Consider the following 25,929-nt stretch of genomic DNA (forward strand, 5'->3'; position numbering starts at 1 on the left):
CTTCCTTCCTTCCTTCCTTCCTTCCTTCCTTCCTTCCTTCCTTCCTTTTCTTTCCTTTCCTTCCCTCTTTCCCTCCTTCCCTCCCCTTCCTCTGTCCGTATAGGGAGTCATACTCTTACTTGCAGGTGTTTTGCCCAAATGATTTTACATTTTGATCACTGAAACCTCACAAAATAGCTTGGGGTTGACAGACTAATTTATTTTTTTGAGGACCATGCTTTAAGCTCAAATCACTCTGGCTTTCATTGATTGGTCAACAATACCAAGTCTAAACTTCACTTTGTCACGGTTTGGTGTCTCAGAGTGAGTGTAAATAGGAATTTTTTTTTCTGTTCTGACCAGAAACCCTGATAGTTTTCCCCTTCTAGAGAGATTTTTTTTGACTAGGTAAAAAAGGCCCTTTTTTGGCTCATGTCTTTCCTAGCCTTGATCACGATACAGGGGCTGTCTCAGAGAAACTAAGACCTGGAAAAGACCTTAGCTTGAAAAAGAAAAAGTCTCCCACTGCATCCTGGGTGTCATCTCCAGTTATCCAGATTTATATCTTGCTGCTGGACCCCAGTGACTCTGGAGGAGAGAATGAGGTTGGTAACTTTGCACAGCCCTGCCTCACTTAAATCCAGTTCACTTGTAAGTTATGACATCACCTTACTGATGTCATTGGTCCTCTTCAGGAATGAAGGATGAACAACAAAGAAGCTTTATAGACTCCCGAGTTTATCATAAACAATATGATTGATTGTCAAAATCTCAGTAAATATATTTCAGTAACTTTTTTTTTGGGGGGGTCAGAATTCAGTCAATAATAATAGCTCCTCTTTTTTGAAGAATAAAATCAATATTAAGGCAGAGTTTATAAATTTTTTTTTGTTTGTCACTGACCACTTTGGCAATCTGGTGAAGCCAATGTGCCCCTTCAGAGAGTAATGTTTGTTGAGTGTATTTGTAATCAAAGGAAATGCTAAATTTCAGTTAAAAGTTAGTGAAAATTTAGATGTTTTTTTTTCCCTTCCAATTTCATGGATATTTTGATATCAGGACCAGAACTCCTGCAAAAAGGTAGGGCAACATCTGATCAGACTCTCTGTTCCAGTAATTTTCAGAGTTAAGATTCTCTGTTACTTTAAGATCATTCATCCAGGGGAGGCTAGGTGGTGCAGTAAATAGAGCACTGGCCTTGGAATCAGGAGGACCCGAGTTCAAATCCAGCCTCAGACACTTACCATAAAAAACAAACAAACAAGTAGCTGTGTGACCGCGGGCAAGTCACTTAACCCCAATTGCTCTAGCTTCCCCCCCTCCAAAAAGGAAAAAAAAAAAGAATTCTTTTTATAAGGGGCTGCTAGGTGGTGCAGTGAGTAAGAGCGCTGGCCACAGAATCAGGAGGACCCAGGTTCGGTTCCGGCCTCAGATACTTAACACACACACACACACACACACACACACACACACAAAACTGGCTATGTAACCTTGGGCAAGTTAACCCCAATTGCTTTAAAAAAAAGATCCTTCCTCCAACTTTAAAATTAAAAAGGGAGAAAATTGCATATATTGTATATATATATATATACATAATTTATGTGTGTGCACACACATGATTAGACATATCTATAGTTATATATTTATATACATAAATATCTATATGTCAAGTCAGATATTATAAAGAGTACCAGGTATGATATAGAAAGAATAATATTAATTGAGAGATCTAAAAATTCATAGCAATCAATTAGGAAAAATAAAAAGGCAAGTAATAAAAATTGGCATAGGATATATAGTAACAAAATCACAAAGCATATGAAATTAACAATGTGAAATACACATTTCATAAAAGGAAGAATATTTAACTTCATTATATCTCTGAGATTTGGTGGGATTGTATTTATGATTGAAATATGTCCATTATTAAAAAAATAAAAATGAACTTAAGTTCCATGCATTTTTTTTCTTTGAACAATGTGTTGCTTTACTATTATGGCTAGGAGAGAAGTACTCAAACACTGATTGTCTTAGCTCCATGAAGAACCTCCTTAAGAATGAATGTTTCATGCCAGAGGTGTTAAATACATAGACTGTGAGCTGAATACAGCTCACAACCCTCCCAAGTGAGGCCTGAAACAGATCAGAATGCAACTGGTTAATATTTTTTTCAATAGTTGAAATAATTAACAACTTTAGTAAAGTTGCAGGATGTAAAATAAACTCAAGAAAATAATTAGCATTTTTATGTTGCTAACAATGTTCAGAAGCAAGAGACAGAAATGGAAATCCCATTTGAAATAACTATAGACAATATAAAATACTTAGCAGTCTACTTCCTAAGACAAACTCAGAAACTATATGAATACAGTTACAAAACACTTCTCACACAAATAAAGTCAAATTTAAACAATTGTAAAATATTAATTTCTCATGGGTAGGCTGAGTTAATATAATAAAAATGACAGTTCTGGCTAAAATATTTTACCTATTCAATGCCATACCAATCAAACATCCCCTCCCCACCCCCCACACACTATTTTGTAGAGTTAAAAAAAATTACAAAATTTTATTTGGAAGAACAAATAGTCAAGAATATCAAGGGAATAAATGGAAAAAGTTTAAAGCAAGGTGGACTAAACTACCAGATCTCTAACTGTATTTTAAAGCAGTAATCATCAATGCAATCTAAGAAATAGGATGGTGGATAAGTGAAATACATGAGGCATTAAATGCACTTTAATAAATTATCATAATAATTTAATGTTTTATATGCCCAAAGATTCCAGTTTATGGCACAAAAACTCATTATTTGACAGAGCTGCTGGGAAAACTGGAAAACGGTGTGGCAGAGACTAGATATTGTTCAATATCTCACACCATATACTAAGAAAAGGTCACAATGGGCAGGAGAGTGCCTATCAGAAAATATGGGCAAATTCTTTTCAATAAATCATGGGAGAAAGAGGGGTAGCACCAGGGATACACAACCCAGGGGCATTGAGACTTTGGGTAAATGATAGGAAAATGTTTGAACCTCTCCTACACTCCTGACAAGTCATATTTCACTTCCATTTGACCATCTGATTGGTTAAGCTAGTTTGTTGATTCAGTATCACATGCTTTTGGTTTAGAACTCATTTATCTATAATAAGACTGATTGTTGGTTGGAAGAAATGATAATTGCCATATCTTATTTAAGGTTTACAAATAAGGAGACTCTAAGAGAGTGATGAAAAAAAATAATTCAACATGATTCAACAGCTTAGTAAAGGAGTGTAATGGTAATTTGAAGATCTCCCATTCCCCTTGTATTGTCAAGCAAACAGTTACTTAGCACCTTGTTTGAAGTTCATGATTGTGTCAAGTATTAAGTTCCAGAACTTGTGAATCCCACAGTGGGAGAAAGTTGCTGTTGTAATAGGAAGGAGTGGAACAGGGAGGAGCTAATACCATATATAAGGGAAAACACAAGCTAGAAAGCCAGAATTTCTGAGAACAAAACTGAGAACTTCTGAGAGCCATCCAGAATTGCTGAGAACTTCTGAGAGCCACCCAGAACTGCTGAGAATTTCTGAGAGCCAGCCAGAACTCCTGGAAGATGGAACAATGGGGGCAAGAAGCATGGAAAAGATGGAAAATGCTCCTTACAAAAGAAGCATTGCTATCACTGGAGAGATAGAAGAATTGAGAACAGAACTGAGAATTGAGAACTGAACTGAGAATTGAGAAGAACTGAAAAATGAGAAGAGAGGAGAACTGAGAGTAAGCATGACTGTGGTTCCATTACTTTGTCTGTCTGTTTTGATGTTGCTTTGTCAAATTCATCTATTGATAGAGGACATTGCTGTTGGTACAGAAGCCTTGGGACCTCACTGCTGGTTTAGAAACACTGAAAGAGGATTTTCTTGTTGTATGTTTACAGAAATCCTGGAGGAGCTTCTTACTGACATTTTCAAAGGTTCTGAGACTATACTGATCATTTGTGTTGAGTTTTCAGACCTTGTTGTTAGGTATGAGTTGATTTCACAGGCAGATAGTGAATTGATAATAGTGCTGGCAATGTGAATGAATGTTATTGTGGCTTTGTTAAGCTTTGTCTTCCTGGGGAACAGAAACTGTGAAGGACTTGATGTGGACTAGACACTGAGATTCAATATGGAACAGAAACTGCACAAGTAGCTGGATAAGGAACTGAGAGCTGTCCACCTTTGAACTCAGGTGATAGTTGGATAGATTCAGGCAGGTGCTGGGACCATGAAAGAGGAATCATGGAAGCTGAGAGCCTGCCTCCAGTCAAGATGAAAAGATCTCTCCTTGGGTATTTAATGCAAACTGAGAAGATCATGATTTACTGTGGCCTAGGGGTGGAGAACTTTGACATTTACATTTAGCAGATTGAGTTAAGGACTTCTCCAATTAAGAAGACAGAAGACTTTTTGATTGAAGACATTAAGACAATGTGACCTAGGGGTAGAAAACATTGACCTATGTACTTTGTGATTTAATTAAGGACTTACTAAATGATTGAGTTCCTAAATAAAAGTATTTTGTTTAAAACTATGTGACCACTTTAGTGAAAACTATGTGGCGATTTTAGTGATAAGATGTTATGCCATAACATTGTGAATGTTGTATCTTGATTTCTGCGGATGATTTGTCTAAGTTTGTTACTGAGTAAATAGAGAGTTTGAAGCTGTTCACAGCAGCAGTCTTCTGGAAAGCTGCTCATGCTTGGCTTTTCAAGAAGACACCAAAAGTACTGAAAAAAATAACAGTTTAAAAATAGACTAGACTAAATGCCAAAAGAGATCCAAAAAAGCAATCAGTAGAATGCCTTATAAAGCAGATTGGTCCAATGGAAAAAAGGTCCAAAAGCTCACTGAGTACAAAAAAATTCCTTAAAAATTTGAATGGAGCAAGTGGAAGCCAATGACTTTATTAAAAATCAAGAAACAATAGAACAAAATCAAAAGAATGAAAAAAAGATAGAAGACAATGTGAAATGTTTCACTGGAAAAAATTACTGACATGGAAAATAGATTCAGGACTTTTAAAAAATTATTGGACTATCTGAAAATCATGATAAAAAAAAGCTTAGACTTCATCTTTTAAGAAATTATCAAGAAAAAACATTCTGATATTCTAAAATCAGAGGATAGAATAGACATTGGAAGAATCCTCCAATCACCTCATAAAAGAGATCAGCAAATGAAAACTGCTAGGAATATTATGGGAAAATTCCAGAGTTTCCAGGTTGAGGACAAAATATTGTAAGGAGTCAGAAGGAACAAATTCAATTATGGTGGAGCCATTGTCAGCCTAACACAAGACTTAGTAGCTTCTACATTAAAGGATAAGAGAATTTGGAATATGATACACCAGAGGGCAAAGGAGCTAGTATTACAACCAAAAATCACCTACCCAGAAAAAACTAAGTCTAATCCTTCAGGAGAAAATGGGCATTCAATGAGACAGAAAGAGTTTCAAGCATTCTTGGTGAAAAGACCAGAACTGAATAGAAAAATTGACTTTCAGATACAGTACTCAGGAGAAGTATAAGAAGATGAAATGAAAGGGGAATCATAAAGGACTTAATAAAATTAAAATACCTGTATTCCTACTTGGGCAAATGATATTTGTAACTTGTAAGACATTTCTTATTATTATGGTAGCTGGAGGAGTATATGTAGACAGAGGGCACAGGTGTGAGTTGAATCTGAAGGGATGGTCTCTAAAAATAAAAAAAAAATAAGTGGTGAGAGGAATGTACAGGGAGAAAGAGAAAGGGAGAGGTGGAATGGACTAAATTATCTCACATAAAAAAGGCAAGAAAAGCTGTTATAATGGAGAGGAAGAGGGTAGAGGAGAGGGAGAGTAAATGAACCTCACTCAATATACACACTCAATTACGTGTGGAAATCTATCCTTTTTGTGACTGTCATATGGTCATTTTTGTGTTCTTTATCTTAATTGGTACTTTAAAACAGTAAATTCTCTTTCACACCAGTTCCTCTTAATTTGATAGCACAGTACTCTAGTTTCTGAATGTAGAAATTTAACATAAATCAATAAACACAAAGGCTTGCAAAACAGCTGCTGTAAGTCTGTTCAAACACATTGGAATGTTGGCACCCAACTGCAGCTGCTGTGGAGAGAGTGAGACACCCCACATACCACACGCGCATTCACAGTCACACTCATACACACGTACACACACAGATGTTCTGTGGGGTATCAAAATGTGTTTCTCTAAAAACATACCTTTAAATGGTCTTAATTTTGTGCAAATTGAAGTACTGAGAAAATGTTTAATTAAGAAGAAACAATTAAAACAAAAAGTTTGTTTTATTTGTGAATTATGTACAGAATGCTTTCTCATATTATGATGGGGGAAATGGATGGGAAGAGAAAGAACAGTCACCATTTTCCATCCTCCACTGTTCCTTTTCCTCTTCTGGAGAAAACTATTCCTCTCTCAACCAGATGCACAAAGGAGTTTGAATTTCCTAAGTTGGTAGTTAAAGGGACAGAATTTGGAGCTAAACAAAATCATGTTGCATCTTTACTGACTGGCCTATCTTAAGCAAATAACTGCTAACTCTGAATCCTAAAAAAAAATTCTGGTACAATTTTATGAAAATTAAGTAATACAGCTTATGTTTCAAGAGTCATGAGTTATGTCTTCATTTCACCCTAAACTATTTCATAAATAACTACCTAACTGCATCACCTGAAATTTTGGTCTTTCACTTTCATCTCTTTTGCCATGTCTAACAGCAAGCAGCTCTACAGCACTCAAAAATGACATTATTCTAAATGCCACTGAGGAACTACATCTTTGACAACTATCAAAAAGGAATAAAAGCTATGTTTACTGCCAGAATATATGTTAAATGGATAAAATTGTCAAATATGCATATTAGTGACTTAAGATTGTACCAAAAAAGTTAGTAGTCTATACAATAAAAAAAACTGAATAAAATTGACTGGACATCAAATAGATCTCAGCAAACTGATTTAAAGACTACCCCCAACACCATACTTATGTTTGGTGATCAGACAACATAGTAAATCCAACTACTTGCACACATTCAGTCCCCAAATATCTTGGCAATAGCACTACCAGATTATGATTTTTCAGATGAAGGTCTAGTTGTTTCTTTTTCTTTTTTGTCTCCCTCTTCTTCTTCCTCTTCTTCACACTCTCCATCCATTTGTTGTTCAACTTCCTCTTTTGTAATAATTTCAAAATCATTCCCATTTCCACTACTGTGCTGGGATTGGTCATCCTCCCACCTGTCACTGTCTGTGTCTGAATTCCACGTTCCACCAGAGGCCTCTGTTCCATTATTTCCTAGAATTTCCATTTTCTCATTATCCTGTTCCCTTTTCTCACTGTCTGATTTTTCCTCACTGCCAGATTTCTGTTGTTTTTTGGCCTCATATTTCTCATCTTTCTTTAAGTCTGCTTTTGGTTCTTTGTATTCATGTGTGTATTGACTCCCAAAGGAGTCAATGAAGGCCACATTGGCAGTCAGATTCCATAGGAACCAGAAATGGTGTTTTCTAGTAATGAGCCAAATGATACAGAAAAGTATGAGGCCAGCAATAGCAAGCAGAAGAATGCTGGTTACAAAACAGCCTGCTCCTACACTGAAGTAATAACCCCCTACTCACATCTCCATGGGCCACAGAGGGAAGCGGCTTGCAGCTACGACTTCAATCACAAGAATTAGTCCCATGGCAAACATTTTAAAGTAGATAGGGTCATAGATCCACACATACACCACATTTCCATCCAGGAACACTTGATCTTCATGTGAGTCAAGTTTGAATTTTTTCTTGGCTTCTTTCTTTTTGGGTGTTCCTGGTGTTTCCTCCTTTTTCAACTCTTCCTCTTCATCATCTTTTTTTTTCTATCTCCTTCTTAGTCTTTTCATCCTTTATATTTTCTTGTTTATTTTCTCTTCCTCTTTCCCACTTTCCTTTTTCTTTTTCATTTTCTTTTTTTGTGTCATTGTCAAGTTTCACTTTCATTACTTTTAATGTGTGCTGAGAGAACCGATTCTTTAAAAACTACTGTTACAGTAGTCAACAACAGACCCTCCAGTTGTAAACAAAGCTTCTGCTCCTTTCTTGACCTTTGCCCATTTGGAGTCCAAAAGGCAATCTACTACTTTTGAAGCAATGAAGTAATCAACCAGGTGACCCATCATATTTGTGGATTTTGTGAGACAGTTGAAGCAGAGATACTTGGCCACTGCCTTTTTTTTCTTTGGATGTTTCACTAACTTCCTGGATCCACTTCTTCTGCCTCCTTCCTCTGTCATGATCACAGCTGCCCTGGCTCCCTCTCACATATCCAGGATTGTTGTCTTCTGGACCTACTGGGACCTACAGCACCTATGTAAAAGGCAGATAGGTTATACACCTGTGACGCCCTGGCTCTGCTTGATACCAAGTACTGAGACTACACAAGTCATATCCAGTATCATTTGCAAATAACAGCAGGATTTAACAAATGGCCACACTGTACTATTTCCCATTTCTAACTTTAGGAAGAAACTAGAGTGTGTTCACAGGGTTTACATTTCTGGTGTTCAATCACTAATCAGAGGAAGGATTTGACCTATTTCAAAAGCAAATCATACATAACCCCTTAACCACTGTCATGTTCTCTTGATGGCAGCACATTAAAACGTTTTAAAATTGTAGCTCCTTCTGGATTCTCCAAAGAGTATCTGTGCTCTTCTATAAATGACTCTCCTCTGGATTCAGGTTTACCTTCACCGCATCTGAAATGCCATTTTGCCCCAAGATACTTGGATACTAAGGGAGAAATGCTCATTAATGCCATATAGGTTTTTAATTGTGGTGGAAACTGGATGCACTCGTCTAGGATTCTTTATAATGCTTTCTGCCAGATCTGCCACAGACAAACCAATGGCCCAGCAAACATAGCCCTTCAGCTTAATCACCTCATAAGAAATTTTAACCACCTGTTTATGAACATCTTTCCAATTCTCTGAATCAGCATCAGTTCCTATTTGAGGATGAAGATTCTTCAGAGACACACTAGCAATATTCATACCACTCCACACAGGAACAGTGGAGTCTCCATGCTCCCCAAGGACCCATCCATGATATCTTGAAGAATAGACACCAAGTTTCTCCCCCACTCAGTAGTGGAAATGGGCAGAATCCTGATTGCAGCCACCTCCAATAACATGATTTTTAGGAAAGCCACTTAAGCTTCTGGGTCACATATGTCAAAATATCCACTGGATTGGAAAAAATAAGCAGCTTGCAATTAGGAGTGTATTAAACAATATTGGAAATGATGAATTTAAAGATATTCAAATTACACTGGAGTAAATTAAGAAAACTTTCTCCCTCCTGTTGACATGCCCCAGCCATGACAATGACCAGTTTTGAGTTTGCAGTTGCTCTGTAGTCTTCACCAGAAACAATCTTTAGCATTTTGAGGAAATCCATGTTGGAGATCCATCATCTCTCCCTTTACATCAACTAAAGCAAGTTCATCAGCCAAATCCTTTACTAAGATACCGATGGCACATGCCATGCCAACTGCACCAACCCCAACAACAGTGATCTTGTTCTGGGGAACCTGTTCTTCTTTTAGGAGATTCAAAATCAGCTGACCCTTAACAGTAGATGCCATTTTGGGGATATCAAGGTTGCTGGTCAGACTGCAAAAGTTCTGAGTTATACATGAGACTGCTGCTCCCACACTCGTGCCTTGTCACAATTGTTAAAACTCAAGAAGACATAGGGACCACCCTAACTGCCACCATTTCAGTATTATACTTGCTTTATAAATGCTTTCTAAGTGACTATCTCCAATCTTTGAACATGTTGCTCCCTGTGGATGAAGTAGAGGATAATGGCCTATTTTTCTGAGTCTCTTTTTATAGATGGGTAAAATGAAGAGAATAGTGTTGTGATATCCTAGAAGTGAATTTTTATTAGAATAATTATCCTCTATCACACTTAATCAGTACTTCAAGAATCATCTCTTTAAGCAATAGTACATGATCTTTTGTGATGCAGTCCAGCAACCAGTCATGTATTCAAAGCCTTTCTTTCTAGAACTAGATTGGGATTTCAATGAACTGAGTGGTTCAGGGAAATTGAGTCATTTCTTCAGCGCAATATTTAACTCTTCATTTTGTAAGAAAATAAACTGAATCTTGAAAAAAAAATTCAGTGATTTACATATGGTCTCATGCCCCATGATTATATAGTCCTTTTATGTCAACAGAGAACCTTTGTTCCTATTTACTGAGAGAAACTGAGAGGCACCGTGGTATGAGCTCTTTATTTTTTTTTAACCTTTGTTTAATGTATTGAGGTTTCAGATTTTCTTGATAATGTTTCTGATCTTAAAGGAAGAGATGTCTCTTTACTTTTTAAATGGTTTATCACTTCCAACTTTACCCTGGATCTCATATTTTGCCAGACTTATGGGAAGTCAGCTGTTTGAACTTTAAGGCCATAACCAATTGACTAAATTTTATATTAGTGACAGACCCTATGACTTAGAGAAAATAGCTACCTCCTAACTTACAAACCCAAACATCTGAAATGACAGCAAATTTTAGGCCTAAATTGAGCCATTAGACACTAGCTTGTTTTCCATATTGATGATTGTGAATTATTTTCTCTGGAATTGCTGTTCACTGAGATGGCTGAACAATGAATTTTAAATTACAAATATATCAGAAACAAAGCAGGAATACTAGATGCAGACAGAACATATAATAAATCCCTAGCCTGAAAAGAATTTCACCTTCTAATTCCATGCATCTGTTTGGATTTTGAGAGCCAAACAAATGGTTTGAATATGCTTTTTTTTTTTGCGTATTACCATATTCTTGAAGCTTTCTCTCAATTTTTATGCTAATAGAGGTAGCTATAAATGTGAGATTATTTTTTTTCTTATAGAAGAGGGGAATTATTACTGTAATTATAAAATGCCGGTAAATGAAAAGTACTTTATTTGCTTTATTTATGGAATCACAATAGGTAGGCCACCTAGGTAATATTTAAGATCTATGTTTAATTATTTTTTCCTCCTTTTCCAGTAACTTTATTAAGATCTTTGTTCTTCTAATTTGTATGTTTTATCAGTATTGATAAAATTAATTTTCTAAAACCTATGACATATTTTATTATCTTAGGGGATTTGTAACCTGAAAACTCTTTCTACAAATGTAGATCCTTAACTTATCTATGCATTAATCTTAAAAGATTGCTTAGAGAAGTTAGAAGTTAATTGACATGTCCACATGTCAGAGGCAGGAATTAAACCTAGGTTTTTCTGACTCTAAGGCCAGGTCTTCATTCACTATATCCTACCACCCCTCTTTCTGTCCACCATGCCTTACTAAATGACATACAAGCCATAGACTTATGCAATTAACTCAATATCCTAGAGAGACGTTACACATACAGAAATAAGTATAAATTGAGATCATGTATTTAATTAGATGGGAGAGTAATTTTTTCCTGCATAATTCTCTAACCTGAAAATTCAAAAGAAGGATGTAGGCACTGAATTTGTAGAAATATTAGTTAAATAAACAAGGTTAAATGTTATAAATATCAGACTAAGTAAAAGTTTCAAGGAACAACAGAGAATTTAAGTATTTAAAGGCATAATTTATGCTTCCTTCCCCCAGCCCACATACTGTATTCAGGCATGGTAAGTAACCTCACAGTTTTATGTTTCATGGTTTAAGGGAGGTTGGTTAGTCTACTCTATCACAGTGATTCAGGAACTAAAATTAAGAAAAAATAATTAGCCTACTAAAGCATTTATGAGAAAATTAGGATTTTAATACCCAAACTAGGAAAGAATAAAACAGAGAATTATAAACTAATTTCATAATAAATACTACTTTTTTAAAATAATAAAAGTATTATAATAATTCATTAAAATATGCACTATGATCAGGTTGGATTTGTACTAAAATTATTCACCATCAGGGGAAAATCACCATAATCATATTGACAATGAACCTCTTCCCCACAACATGTCATTTGATTATATCTACAAATTCAAGAAAAACTTTGACAAAATCCACTCATTTAGCTAAAACAAAAATAAAAACAAAAACCCACATACAAAATATATAGTAAAAATATTTTAAATTTGACAAAAAGTGTCTTCTCCCTCCTCTCTCCCAACCAAGATAAAAACTAGGATTATTGTTACTGGATAGAACACTAAAAATTTCTCCAATATAGCTGGAGATGTGATGGTACAGAGCAAGATGCCACCTTTCTCAATGATGGAATTATGGAGATGGAAATGGAGATTTGCCAGCTCATTGGATGTGTAGGATGAATAAGTGTTAGTACTCAAGGATGATACCAACCTCATTAATAATAGGGAACTTCAGAAGAGGGTGTATTTTTCTGGGAAATGTCATGAATTATGTTCTAGACATGTTGATGTTTATGGAATACCTATTTCAAAATTGTCAATAGTAGGTTCATGATGTGGGACTGAAACTTAGAAGAGAAACTAGAATTGGATATTGAGAATTGATATTTATCTACTTAGTGATAATATTCAAACACATGGGATCTGGTAAGATCAAGAAGGAAGAGAGAAATGAGGTCACCAATAGGCAGAACATAGAAACATAAGATAAGAAAGAAAACCTTGGGTTACCTCATGGTTAGTGGACATAGAACAAAGATGCAAACCCAGTAAAGAAGGCTCAGTCAAAGAAGAGGGGTGCAATGAGAATGAAGAGAAGAGAAAATCTAGGAAGAGGTTGTTTAATACTGTCTTCTGCCCAAGTGGTCAAGAAGAATGATTATTGAACAAAGGCAACTGGATTTGGTAATGAAAAGATCATTGGTAATTTTTAAAAGAGTAGATTCAGTTGTCAGAATATCAGAAGCTAAATTGCAAGAGATTGAAAAAGGGAATGAGAAGAGAGAAGGTAGAGGCACTTTTTTTTTTTTTAAGCAATCGGGGTTAAGTAACTTGCTCAAGGTTACATGGCGAGTTATTTCTGGGTGTGGTGCTATGTAACTGAGCCCGGATTTGATCCCCAGGTCATCCCGACACTGGAGCTGGTGCTCTTACTCCCTGCGCCACCTGGCAGCCCCTGTAGAGGCACTTTTTTTTTTTAGTAATTTGGCTGTAAAAGTCAGGTAAGCCCATTAATGAGGCCATTGGCTTAAAGGAAAATCAAGAATTTTTTTTTAAATATAGGGAGGTGTGGACAATAATGATTGAGTCAGTATTTAGGGAGAGAATAAAGATTAAAAAGGGGATTCTTGTGGGATAATATACTGGAGAAGAGAATAGGGAATAGGATCAAGGATAAAACAAGTCAAGTTAACTTTTTCCAGGACTTAAGAAACATCTCTTCATCAGAGTCTGTAGGAAGAAATGGGAAATAATTATCAAGGGTTTTTTGAGACATTTCATAGAATGGATGAGTGAGTTAATGGCAAATATATCCATTTTTCAGTAATATATGTGTTCAGGCTTTCTTCTGAGAATATGGAAGCAAGAAGTGCTGAGGGAAGACTGAAATAAGAAGAGAAGGTTTGGTACAGCCGCTATGGACAGTTGATAAGAGAATCAATTATAAGAGGTGAAAAGATTACTTTGCTAATATAAACATCCAGATGAGATGATATAAATTAACTTTTAATTGATACATTGAGAATTGTTGTGCAACTTCCTTCAACAACATTTAACAGGCATTTAGCAAGAGTGTTGTAGTCAGATGATGGCTCTAGTGTTTCAGTTTAGCAAGTCATGAGTGATCATAGAAAAGGGGAACAAGGGATTTAAAAATAGGTCAGTATATGTTTGCTTTGATTAACCACATAGTTGAGGTTGGGAAAGAAGGAAAGTTAAGCCAGAACAGGGTTGATACCCTGGTTGATAACCAGGGTTGTACTGGGATATGAAGGGACTGGAGGTCAATTAGTATAAGAATAAATATAGTGATTCAATAGTGATTTCTCTCCTATACGGAATTCCAAGATGAGCTAATTTCCTTTAAATGCAGTCCCATGCCTTCAATATGGCATAGCTCTATTGTTGCCTATATTGTTAAGCACTTAAGTGATTCCCCAAATATCACAAACAATATATGTTAGAAGTGGTATTTGAACTCACATTTTCCTGACTTCAAAGTCAATTCTTTATTCACACAATGCAAAACAATCACACTGAGGGCCAAGAATAGATGTGGGTAGAGTGAGGCATAGAGCAAGATGGAATGATATGAGATTAGGTTCGAATAAGGAAATTTCAGAATTCATGGTCATGGAAGTAAAACATTTGTGAAAAAATGGTTGACTGGGAGGTTCTTACATCAAAACATCCCTGTGCCAAGTTGGTCACCTTATGTCATTGGTTAATGCCTTCTCTATCATCCATTTTCTATCTAGGACCGCTATACGTCATTCTCCTACCAGTTGTGCTTCTGACTCTCTGGACTTTATCACTATCTCTAGAACAGGCACCTCACCCTACCCTGCTTCATATCTCTCCTTTAAATGTTGTTTTCCCAATTAGAATGTAATTAGAAGAGATTGTCTTTCTTTTCGTTTCTACGTATCCCCAGTGCTTAGAACAGTGCCGGATGCATAATAAACTCTTAATAAATGCTTGTTGCTTGCCTTCCTGATGACAAAATGGAGTGTATGAACATCACTGTGTCTGGCTATAATAGAGTTAAGTAGGTCATTGGAGTGAAGGAAGTGAAAACATTTATTTTCCCAGTAAAAGCCATCTGTCAAATGTAGTGGAATGATATACTAGAATAGCTAGTGACAGATTTGAAAGATTGTACTCAAATTCTAGTTTGCTATATGCTAGCCATATCACCTTGAGAAAGTCATTTTAGTTCTCTTTACCTCATTTCCTCATTTGTTAATTATATATGATAATTTTTACATTTATTTCACAGCACTATTTTTGGGAAAGTGCTTTGTAGATCTTAAAGTGATATTTATCTAAAAGCTAATAATTTTATATGAAGATGATGCTCCTGACTCTCCAGGAGATCTATTTTTACAGCAATAAAATTAACACTTTTACCTTAAACCATTTATACTCTTCCCCCAATATACAATGGAATTAATGACATGCTTTAGCAGGACAACTAGTGTTAGCATATGCCAGTTTGGGCTGTGGTTTGCTTTCTGATATAAAATGTGAGATTTGTACAATTCATACATAATTGTTACATCTCAACATAAGTCCATTTATTGATTTACATTTATATCTATGATTTTTATCATATGATGAACTCTGTCTACTGATGCAGATTGGAAACTTATTTGTAACTAAGTTTTAACGCTAACGAGTTGTCTGGAGGTACTGAGAGTGACTTACCCATAGTCACAAAATTGGTATGCATCAGAGGTTAACTCTTTTCATTATACCAGATTACCTCACATTTTCATTTTTAAATGACCTGATTTTTATAATGGAAAAATCTAAACTATTAAGTTAATGTGTATGTGTGTATAAATTGTGTAATATGTACATACACATATATGTGTGCATCTGTATATGTATCTATGTATATGTAGATACATATGTGTATGTATACATATGTTTATGTATGTGTATTTAAAGGATTTAGAAGTGGAATAAGTGTATACTGGGAAATGTTTAATAACCAGCTGGTGGAGGATATGCTCAGGACACACTTTTAAATTTAATCTGTATTAGTAACATTTTCTCCATCACCTTCTTAAATCTAGGCAATCAACAAAAGAACAAACCAGGCCTTGATTTGTGGCATTTGTATTTCTAAACTGTAAATGGTCACACTGAAAAACATGCTCTGTTAAGCCCTTAAGAACTGGTTCCAGCACACCTCTGACTGCAGTACATCTTTTGCATCAGTTAGAACCTTCTCAATTTCCAAAAGAAGTGGTTAAAGAAGCAGCAAGGTTAAGCAATTCTTTATGTCACAAAACCAGGAAGTGATAGAAGTAGACTTTGAATCCGGGTCCACTGACACCTAATATTTATGTTCTTTTCTCTATATTAGGCTACTTTGGATGAATAATTCACCTGGAAATATTCCAAGTAATAGTCATTTATCTCAATCATCAAAAGAAATTTACCTCAATCATCATTACTCAATAGGAGCTATGATGGCTCAGTGAATAAAGTATCTAATATGTTTTTCTCCAAACACTTTAAAATGTGGAGTTTGGCAACAGCTCAAATTTTTCCTGTCTTGAAAAATGTATTTTGGAAAATTATAAGTGTTCAAAAACAGGTATTCTCAAAGGGGGATTTAGTATATCACTTTGACTTTATATGCTGCCATTGGTGACCACTTTAATTTTTATGTTGGTCCTGAAGAATTCTAGTACAGTTTCCAATTTTTCCCTCCAGGATAATAATCTGTCTCCAGAGAGAAGCTGCATACAGTGTTAAAATGTGAATTCCTACACTTCATTTAGAAATTTAATTTGATTTCAGTAAAATACACTTAATCATTTACAAAGAACTTTTAAAATTATTTTATTCAAATGTCACATCAACCCCGTGAGATAGGCACTGAAATATGTCTTTACAAATGAAGATAGTGAAGTTCAATCAGTCTAAATAACTCTCACATGACGACTGAATGACAGACTATGCGTGGAAAATACATTTTCTGCCTTCAAGTCCAGCACTTTAAAATGCACAGATGCTTTTCTGCTGTTGGCACTAGACTATCTGTACCCTCTGCTGCACTGGAATGTCTTGCTAAGAATATTAGCTCCAGTGAAGCTGCTTTTGTTGACAGGAAGTCAATGACGCACATGTGCAAACAGATTTCATAATAACTAGAAAGAGCTGCACAGTTTTATGCTCATCTGACAGGCACTGATATTTATGCTTCCAGAGTTCTGGGCAAACATACAGAGATTTTGTCATTTCGCTCCAAACATATCTGTGCAAGCATCCATAGCTCAGGAAGTCGCACCTGAGTCCATTTATAAAAAGTGTTGGAAACCAGAGTCAAATAATAGGTATTGTCTATAGTTTTTAGAGTAAAAGGTTGTGTAAATGATAGGCAGCTGGTGCAAATGTATAGGTATTGAGTATATGTATGTGTTTTCATTTGTTCTTAAGTTATGTCTGGCTCTTCATGACCCCATGTGAGGTTTTCTTGGCAAATATACTGGAGGACTTTGTCATTTCCTCATCCAGCTCATTTAATGGATGAGGAAAATGAAGCAAACAGTGTTAAGTGACTTGCCCAGGGTGGCATAACTAGCAACTGTCTAAGGATGGAATTGGACTCATGAAGATTAGTTTTCCTGTCTCCAGATGCTGCACTCTATCCACTGTGCCATGTAGCTGCCCATTCACATGTTTATCTAGAATTTTATTCATAACTGACTATATAGGCAGGAAAAATGACATGAGGAAAATTATAGAGGTAAATTTGAATGGACAGCTAGATTGGCACAGCAGATAGGGTGCTGGGCTTGGAGTCAGGAATAGTGGAGTTCAAATATGGCATCAGACACTTATTAGCTGTGTGACCCTGGGCAAGTCACTTACCTCTGTTTACCTCAGTTTCCTCATCTGTGAAATGAGCTGTACAAGGAAATGGCAAGCCACTCTAAGTATCTTTGCCAAGAAAAAACTAAATGGGGTCACAGAAAGTTGGACAAGACTGAAATGACTTAACAACAAAGATGTGAACAGGGAATCCTTTTTTCAACTTGATATGGACTAGTATCTACACAAAACTACCATTTTCATGCTTCATCTTGTAATAAGAATGCAAGGATCGTGAATACTATGTTAATGGAGCATCCTCTAGGACAATTTCCAAGAAATTGGTAAGTCTTTGAGTCTAGCCACAACAATAAATTCATATCTGTTGTTTGAGGATGGGTATAGCTAAGAGAATTATCACCATCTTATCTTGCATATAACTGTTATATTTGTACTTTGTCTTCCTCATTAGAATGTGAGTTACTTGATCTTAGAGATTTTTTTAACATTTATTTGTGTCCCCAGTACTTATTATAGCTCCTGGATGTAAATATACAGAACTTGCTATACTGAAATAAGGAAACGTCTCAAAGACTGTGGACATTTTTTCTCCATTTCATGGTATTTTATTTTTGTTCAATTATATTTTTTTATTCAACATCATAAACTTATATTTGGTTTAACAGTCCAAGGTACACGAAGCATACTTTTTATTAGGATCAGGTAACTATAATCCATTAGATAAAATGCAGCTCAGATGCCATCTAGTCCAAAGAATGGATAATCTCCTCCACAATTAACCCAATCACCTATCATCCAAGCCATCCCTTGAAATCCTGTAGTGTGGTAGCTTCTTCTTTTTCATTTTTCAAATGCTTTATTAACTTCTGATTTACATCATTAATTTCCTCCAGATTTTGAGTTACAAATTTTCTCCCCATTTTTCCCCTACCCACCACCCCAGAATAGCAGTCCCACAGGATATCCTCTTCTCCAATCTGCTCCCTCCCATATCTTCTCCCATACCCCCTTAGACTTTTCCAGTAGGGCATGGTGGATCTCTATGCCCCAGTGCCTGTATATCTTCTTTCCAAATTACATGTAAGATAGTATTAATAATAGTACATATGTATATATAATTTTAAATATTTGATTTTAAAACTTTTAAATTCCAGATTCATTCCCTTCCTCCCTTGTGACCCACCATTACTGGGAAGATAATCAGTTCAGAATAGATTGTACATGTGTAGCTAATGCAAAATATTAACATAGTAGATATATTGTAAAAGACTGACTATATTTCCCTCCCTCCTATCCCACCACCCACTTCTTCTATTCTCTACTTTGATCCAATCCCTTTTCAAAAGTGAATGCTTCCAACTACCCTCCCCCCCAGCCTGCCTTCCCTTCCATCATCCCCCCTCTCATCCCCTTCCCCTTACTCTCCTGTAGGGTGAGATACCCTATTTAGTGTGTATTTCATTCCCTCCCCAAGCCAAATTCAGTGAGAATAAGGTTGACCCATTCCCTTTTGCCTTCCTATTCTTCCCCTCCACTGTAACCATTTCCCCTTGCCTCTTCTATATGACATAGTTTAACCCATTCTGTCTCTCCCCATCTCCTCTCATTATATTCCTCTCACCTCTTAATTTCAACTTTTAAGTATCATCCCTTCCTATTAAATTAGTCCTGTGTCTTCTATCTATGTATACCTTTAAGCATATATACATACATTCACACATGTATTCACATGCCTGTATCAGAGGCTATACAGTATATATTTCTATTCCCTTCAAATATTTTCATACTGAGAAAAGTTTCATCAGTTACAATTATCATTTTTCCATGTAGGGATGTCAATAGTTCTACTTTGATCAGTGGCTTATGATTTCTTTTCCCTGTTTACCTTCTCATGCTTCTCTTGCTTCTTGAATCTGGATGTCAAATTTTCTATTAAACTCTTTTTTTTCATTAAGAATGCTTGAAAATCCTCTATTCCACTTAATGACCATATTTTCCCCTGAAAGATGATACTCAGTTTTGCTGGGTAGGTGATGCTTGGTTTTTATCCCAGCTCCTCTGCCCTCCAGAATATCCTATTCCAGGCCCTTTGATCCCTCAGTGTAGAAGCTCCCACATCCTGTGTTATCCTGATTGTGTTTCCACAATATTCACAGTGTTTCTTTCTGACTGCTCATAATATTCTCTCCTTGATCTGGGAATTCCGGAACCTGGCTATGATATTCCTAGAAGTTTTCCTTTTATAATCTTTTTCAGGAGGTGATTGATGCATTCTTTCAACCTCTATTTTGCCTCATGGTTCTAAAACAGCAGGGCAATTTTCCTTGACAATTTCTTGGAGGATGATTTCTAGGTTCTTTCCCTGATCATGGTTTTCAGGGAGTCCAATAATTTTTAAATTTTCTCTCCTGGATCTGTTGTCCAGGTCAGTGGTTTTTCCCATGAGATATTTCACATTACCTTCTATTCTTTCATTTGTTTGGATCTGTTTAACAGCATCTTGATTTCTCATAATGTCATTAGCTTCTCTTTCCTCCAATCTAAATCCGATGAACAATTCTCCTTATTGAGCTTTTCAGATTTTTTTTTTCCATCTGGCAAATTCGGCTTTTCAAGGCATTCCTCTTCTCTTTGCCTTTTTGAGACTCTTGTGCCAATTGAGTCAGTCTGTTTTTTAAGTTGTGATTTTCCTCAGTCAGGCTGTTGACTCTCATTTTGTAATTTTCTTGCATCATTCTCATTTCTCTTCCCAATTTTTCCTCCACTTCTCTTATCTGCTTCTTAAGGCCTGTAACAAGCTCTTATTTTTCTTTGAAGCTCTTGGTGCAGGACCTATGACTTCACTGTCTTCCTCCTGTTCTATGCTTTGCTCCTTTTTGTCCCCAAAATAGGAGTCTAATGTTGGAGTCTTCTGTTTGTTTTGCTTCCTTTGTCTCGTCATGTTGCCCCTCAGTCACTTGACCCCTGGGCTTTTTGTCACAGTAGGACTCTGCCACCAGACAGGGGAGCTTTCTTCCCAAACGCTGGGGTTTTCTCAACTTCCAGACCTATTTGGTGCTCTCTTTGACGCCTTCCACATGCTCTGGCAAGCTGGTCATGCACCCCAGGACCTCCACCCTAGACTGAAATCCTTATCCAAGGAGGTCAAAGGAAGTGTGAGTACCCCTCAGACTGGTGCTTGGTGCCCTTACACTCTGCAGGCCAGGAGCTGAAGCTGCAATGTGGAGCCAGCAGGGCATTTCAGCTAGTGACTTCTCACCCTGGGGGCACTCCCAACTCCTGGTCCCAAAGTCCACACTGCACTGACCTCTCACTTTGTCTTTAGCTTCTATGTGTTGATGAATTTGGAAATGGCCAAAGCTTCTGCTGATCTGTATTTCCTCTTGCCAGTAGCTGGGGCTAAAGCCTAAGAGTGGGGCTGGGCTCGTCTCCCAGAGCTCTGCACTGGCTGATTCCTGCCGGCCTGCTGGGCTGTTCTCAGTGGGAGGTTAGTTTCTCTGTGTCATTTTGTGGGTTCTGCAGCTCCAAAGTTTGTTTGGAGTCCCCTTTTTACATAGATTGGGGAAGGTGGAAGCCAGAGCCCCACAGAGTTCCTTCTTCTACTCTGCCATCTTGACTCGCTTCTTTTTCAATTATATTAAAAAGTTTTCAAAATTCATTATTTATAACATTTTGAGTTCCAACTTTTTCTCCCTTTCATTTTCTCTTACCTTCCCTCCTCCCAAATTTAGCAAATAATCTGATATAGGTACACTTACAATACATTTACAATCATCTCATACATATTTCTCTATTATGTTGTGAAAGAATAAGAATAAAAGAATAAAGAAACCAAAAAAAAACCCCAGAAAAACAAAAAGAAGTGAAAATAGTATGCTTCAGTATATACATTGAGACTCCATATTTCTTTCTCTAAACGTGGATAGAATTTTCATCATGAGTTTTTTGTAATTGTCTCAAATCATTATATTGCTGAGAAGAGCTAAGTCTATCACAGCTGATCATTGCACAATGTTGCTGTTACTGTATAAAATGTTTTCCTAGTTCTGTTCACGTCATTCAGCAACAGTTCGTGTAAGTTTTATAAGATTTTTCTGAAATCCTCCTGTTCATCATTTCTCATAGCACAATAGTATTCCATTGCATTCATACACAATTAATGTCTAGTCATTTTCCTTTTGACAGACATCTCCTTAATTTCCATTTTTTTTTACTATAACTAAAAAGAGCTATTATAAATGTTTTTGCATATGTGGGTCCCTTTTCCTTTTTATGATCTCTTTGGGATAGAGAACTAGTAGTGGTATAGCTAGATCAAAGAGTATGCACAGTTTGGTTGCCTCTGGGGATAGCTCTAAATTACTCTCCAGAATGGTTGGATCAGTTCATAACTCTGCCAGCAGTGCATTAGTGTTCCAATTTTCCCACATCTTTTCCAACATTTGTCATTTTCCTGTTTTGACAGGTTAGCCAATCTGATAGGTGTGATGTGGGATCTCAGAGTTGTTTTAATTTGTATTTTATGATCAATAATTATTTAAAACATTTTCCCACATGACTACAGACAACTTCAATTTCTTCATTTGAATGCTACCTGTTCATCAATTGGGGAATGAGTGTATTCATGAAAATTTGACTCAGTTATCTATATATTTTATAAATGAGACCTTTGTCAGAATCACTAGCTGTAAAAATGATTTTTCAGCTTTTTCCTTTCCTCAATGTTTGGTAGCACTTGTTTTGTTTGTGTATTCCTTGCTCTCCCATTTTGTTTATGGTATCAGTCTTTATATCCAAATTGTGTACCAATTTTGACTTTAATTTGACATACAGTGTAAGATGTTGGTCTATACCTAGTTTCTGCCATGCTATTTTTTTTAGTTTTCCCAGCAGTTTTTGTGAAATAGTGAGTTCTTATCCCAGAAAGTGGAGTCTTTGAGCTTTTCAAACAGTAAATTACTATAGTCATTTATTACTGCGTCTTGGTACCTAACATATTCCACTGATCCATCATTGTATTTCTTCAACAGTACCAAATAGTTTTAATAATTGCCTCTTTATAATATAGTTTTAGATCTGGTGTGGTTAAACCACCTTCCTTTCTTCCTTTGCATTATTTCATCAATTCCCTTGATATTCTGAATCTTTTGTTTTTCCACATGGATTTTATTCCTTTTTTTCTAGCTCTAAAAAAAAGATTTTTGGTAGTTTGAATGTTATGGCACCGAATAAGTAAATTAACTTAGGTGGGATTGTCATTTTTATTATATAAGCTTGAGCTATCCATGAGCAACTGGTTTATCCAAATGGTTAGATATGACTTCATTTATCTGAAAAGTGCTTTGTAATTGTGTTCATATAGTTCCTGAGTTTGTCTTGACAGGTAGAATCCCAAATATTTTATATTGTCTCCAGTTATTTTAAATTGAGTTTCTCTTTCTATCTCTTGCTGCTGATCTTTGTTGGTAACAAAGAGTAATTCTGATGATTATGGGGGTTTATTTTATATCCTGCAACTTTGTTAAAATTGTTAATTATTTCAAGAATTTTTAGTTCATTCTCTAGGATTCTCAAAGTATACCATTGTATCATCAGCAAAGAAATTGGTCTGTATTTTTTTCCCTTTTTTTTTTGACTCTTCCTGGTTTAGCTATCAGAATCATATTTGTTTCAAAAATGAATTTTTAGGACACCTCCACCTAGTTTCCAAAGTAGTTTACATAGAATTGGAATTAATTCTTGTTTTAATGTTTGCTAAAATTTATTTGTGTATACATCAGCCCCTGGAAATTTTTTCTTAGGGAGTTCATTCATGGCTCATTCAATTTGTTTTTCTAAAATGGAGTCATTTAAGTATTTTATTTCCTCTTCTGTTAATCTGGGATATATATATCTGGACATATGTGCACACACATATATGTACCTATATTTATCCATTTCAATTAGATTGCCAAATTCATTGTCATATAATTGAGTAAAATAGCTCCTAATTATTGCTTTAATTTCCCCTTCATTAATGGTGAATTAACTCTTTTCATTTTAAATATAATTTTAATATTGGTATTTTGGTTTTCTTTCTTTTTAAAAAAATCAAACATTTATATTTTTCTTATTTTTCTCTTAGAAGCAGTACTTAATTTTATGTATTAGTTCAATAGTTTTCTTGATTTAAATTTTATTAATCTCTCCTTTAGTTTTCAGAATTTCTAATTTTGTATTTAATTAGAGACTTTTAATTTTTTCTCTTTCTAGCTTTTTTAGTTGTATGCCCAATTCAAAGAACTTCTTTTTCTCTATTTTATTCATGCTATCATTTAGAGATATAAAATTTTCCTTAAGTGCTGCTTCAGATGCATCCCATAAATTTTGGTATTTGTCTCATTATTGTCTTTGATAAAATTTCTGATTATTTCTATGATTTGCTTTTGACCCACTCATCTTTAAGAATTAGTTTATTTCCCAATTAATTTTAACTCTATTTTCCCATGACCCTTTATTACAGTAAATTTTTTCTTATTGTATCATGATTTGAAACAGATGCACTCAATACTTCTGTATTTATGCATTTGATTGTGAGATTTTATGCCTTAATTCATCATCAATTTTCTTTGCAGGTGCCCAATACCATTGAGAAAAATATGTATTTCTTTCTGAGCCCATTCAATTTTCTCCAGACATCTATCATATCTAACTTTCATAAAATTATATTTACCTCCTTAACTTTTTCTGTTTATTTTGTGGTTATATTTATCTATTTCTTCCAGAGGGAGGTTGAGGTCCCACACTAATATAGTTTTGATGTCTATTTCTTCCTATAACTCACTTTACTTCTCTAAGAATCTGGATGCTATACCACTTGCTGCATATATGTTTAATATTGATATTATTTCATTATCTATGGTACCATTTAGCAGGATGTAATTTCCTTCCTTATCTCTTTTAACTAAATCTATTTTTGATTTTGCTTCAGCTGAGATTAGTATTTCTACCCTTGTTTTTTTGTTCTGCTTCAGCTGAAGCATAATATATTTTGCTCCAACCTTTTGCCTTTACACTGTATGTGTTCCTATAATTCAAATGTGTTTCCTGTAAACACCATATTGTAGGATTATGGTTTTAAATACACTCTACTATCTGCTTCCATTTTCTGGGAGGGTTCATCCCATTCACATTCACAATTATGATTACTATGTATTCCCCTCCATCCTATTTTCCCCACGGCTAATATGTTTCTCTCTCTCCTTTCACTCTGTTCCTTTTCACCAGTGTTGAGGTTTTGACCACCACTTTCCTCAATAAGTCCTCCCTTCTATCAGTACCCCCTTCATTTTCTTTTATGTTTCCCCTCCTACTTCCTAACAAGGAAAGATGAATTTATATTCCCAACTTAGTGTTTTATTCCCTCTTTGAGCCAAATCTGATGAGATTAACATTCAAACAATGCTTGCCTCCCTTCCTTCCCTTTACTCTTCTGTCTATGTATACTCTTTCTAACTGCCCTAATAGAGATACAGTTCTTAAGAGTTACAAGTATCATCTTCCTGTGTAGGGTTATACATAGTTTAACCTTATTGAATCACAGGTTGTTGCTATTTTTCTTTCTGATTTACCTTTTTATTCTTCTCTTGAGTCTTATATTTGATGATCAAATTTTCTGTCCAATTCTAGCGTTCATCAGGAATGACTAAATGTTCTCTATTTCATTGACTATCCATCTTTTACCCTGAAATAATGATTAAGCCCAGTTTTGCTGGGTTTTTGATTCTTAGTTTTAATCCAAGCTCATTTGTCTTCTGGAATATCATATTCCAAGCCCCCCTGATCCTTTAATGTAGAAGCTGCTAAATACCATGTAATCCTTACAGTGGCTGCTTAATATTTGAATTATATCTTTCAGGCTGCTTGCAGTATTTTCTCCTTCATCTGATGGTTATGTTTTTTGGATAAAATATTCCTTGGAGTTTTCATTTGGGGATGGTTTTCAGGAGGTGCTCAGTGGATTCTCTCAATGACTATTTTATGATCTGGCCATAGAATATCAGGACGGCTTTCCTGATAATTTCTTGAAAGATTCCATTCAGGTTCTTTTATTGATCATGGCTTTTAGGTAGTTCAATAATTTTAAAATTATCTCTCCTAGATCCATTTTGTAGGTTAGTTGTTTTTCCAATGAGGTATTTTGAATTTTCTACTTTTTAAAAAATTTTTAAAAATTTTGTTTGACTGGTTCTTGATGTCTCATATAGTCATTAACTTCCACTTGCCCATTTCTGATTTTTAACTAATTGTTTTCTTCAATTAGCTTTTGTACCTCCTTTTTCATTTGACCAACTATACATTTTAAGGAGTTGTTTTGTTCAGTGAATTTTTCCTTCATTTGACCAATTGTATTTTTTAAGGAATTGCTT

The 25,929-nt window shown here is 35.5% G+C and overlaps 1 pseudogene; it reads right to left on the bottom strand.

The window, feature by feature from the left end:
• Window positions 1–7,109: 7,109 nt before the first annotated feature.
• Window positions 7,110–9,664, bottom strand: LOC138160915 (translocation protein SEC62 pseudogene; annotated as a pseudogene).
• Window positions 9,665–25,929: the final 16,265 nt, after the last annotated feature.

The sequence above is a fragment of the Petaurus breviceps genome, unplaced genomic scaffold, assembly GCF_028583685.1.
Source record: "Petaurus breviceps papuanus isolate PSGF00001 unplaced genomic scaffold, PetGlider_PUasm1.0 183, whole genome shotgun sequence".
NCBI lineage: Eukaryota > Metazoa > Chordata > Mammalia > Diprotodontia > Petauridae > Petaurus > Petaurus breviceps.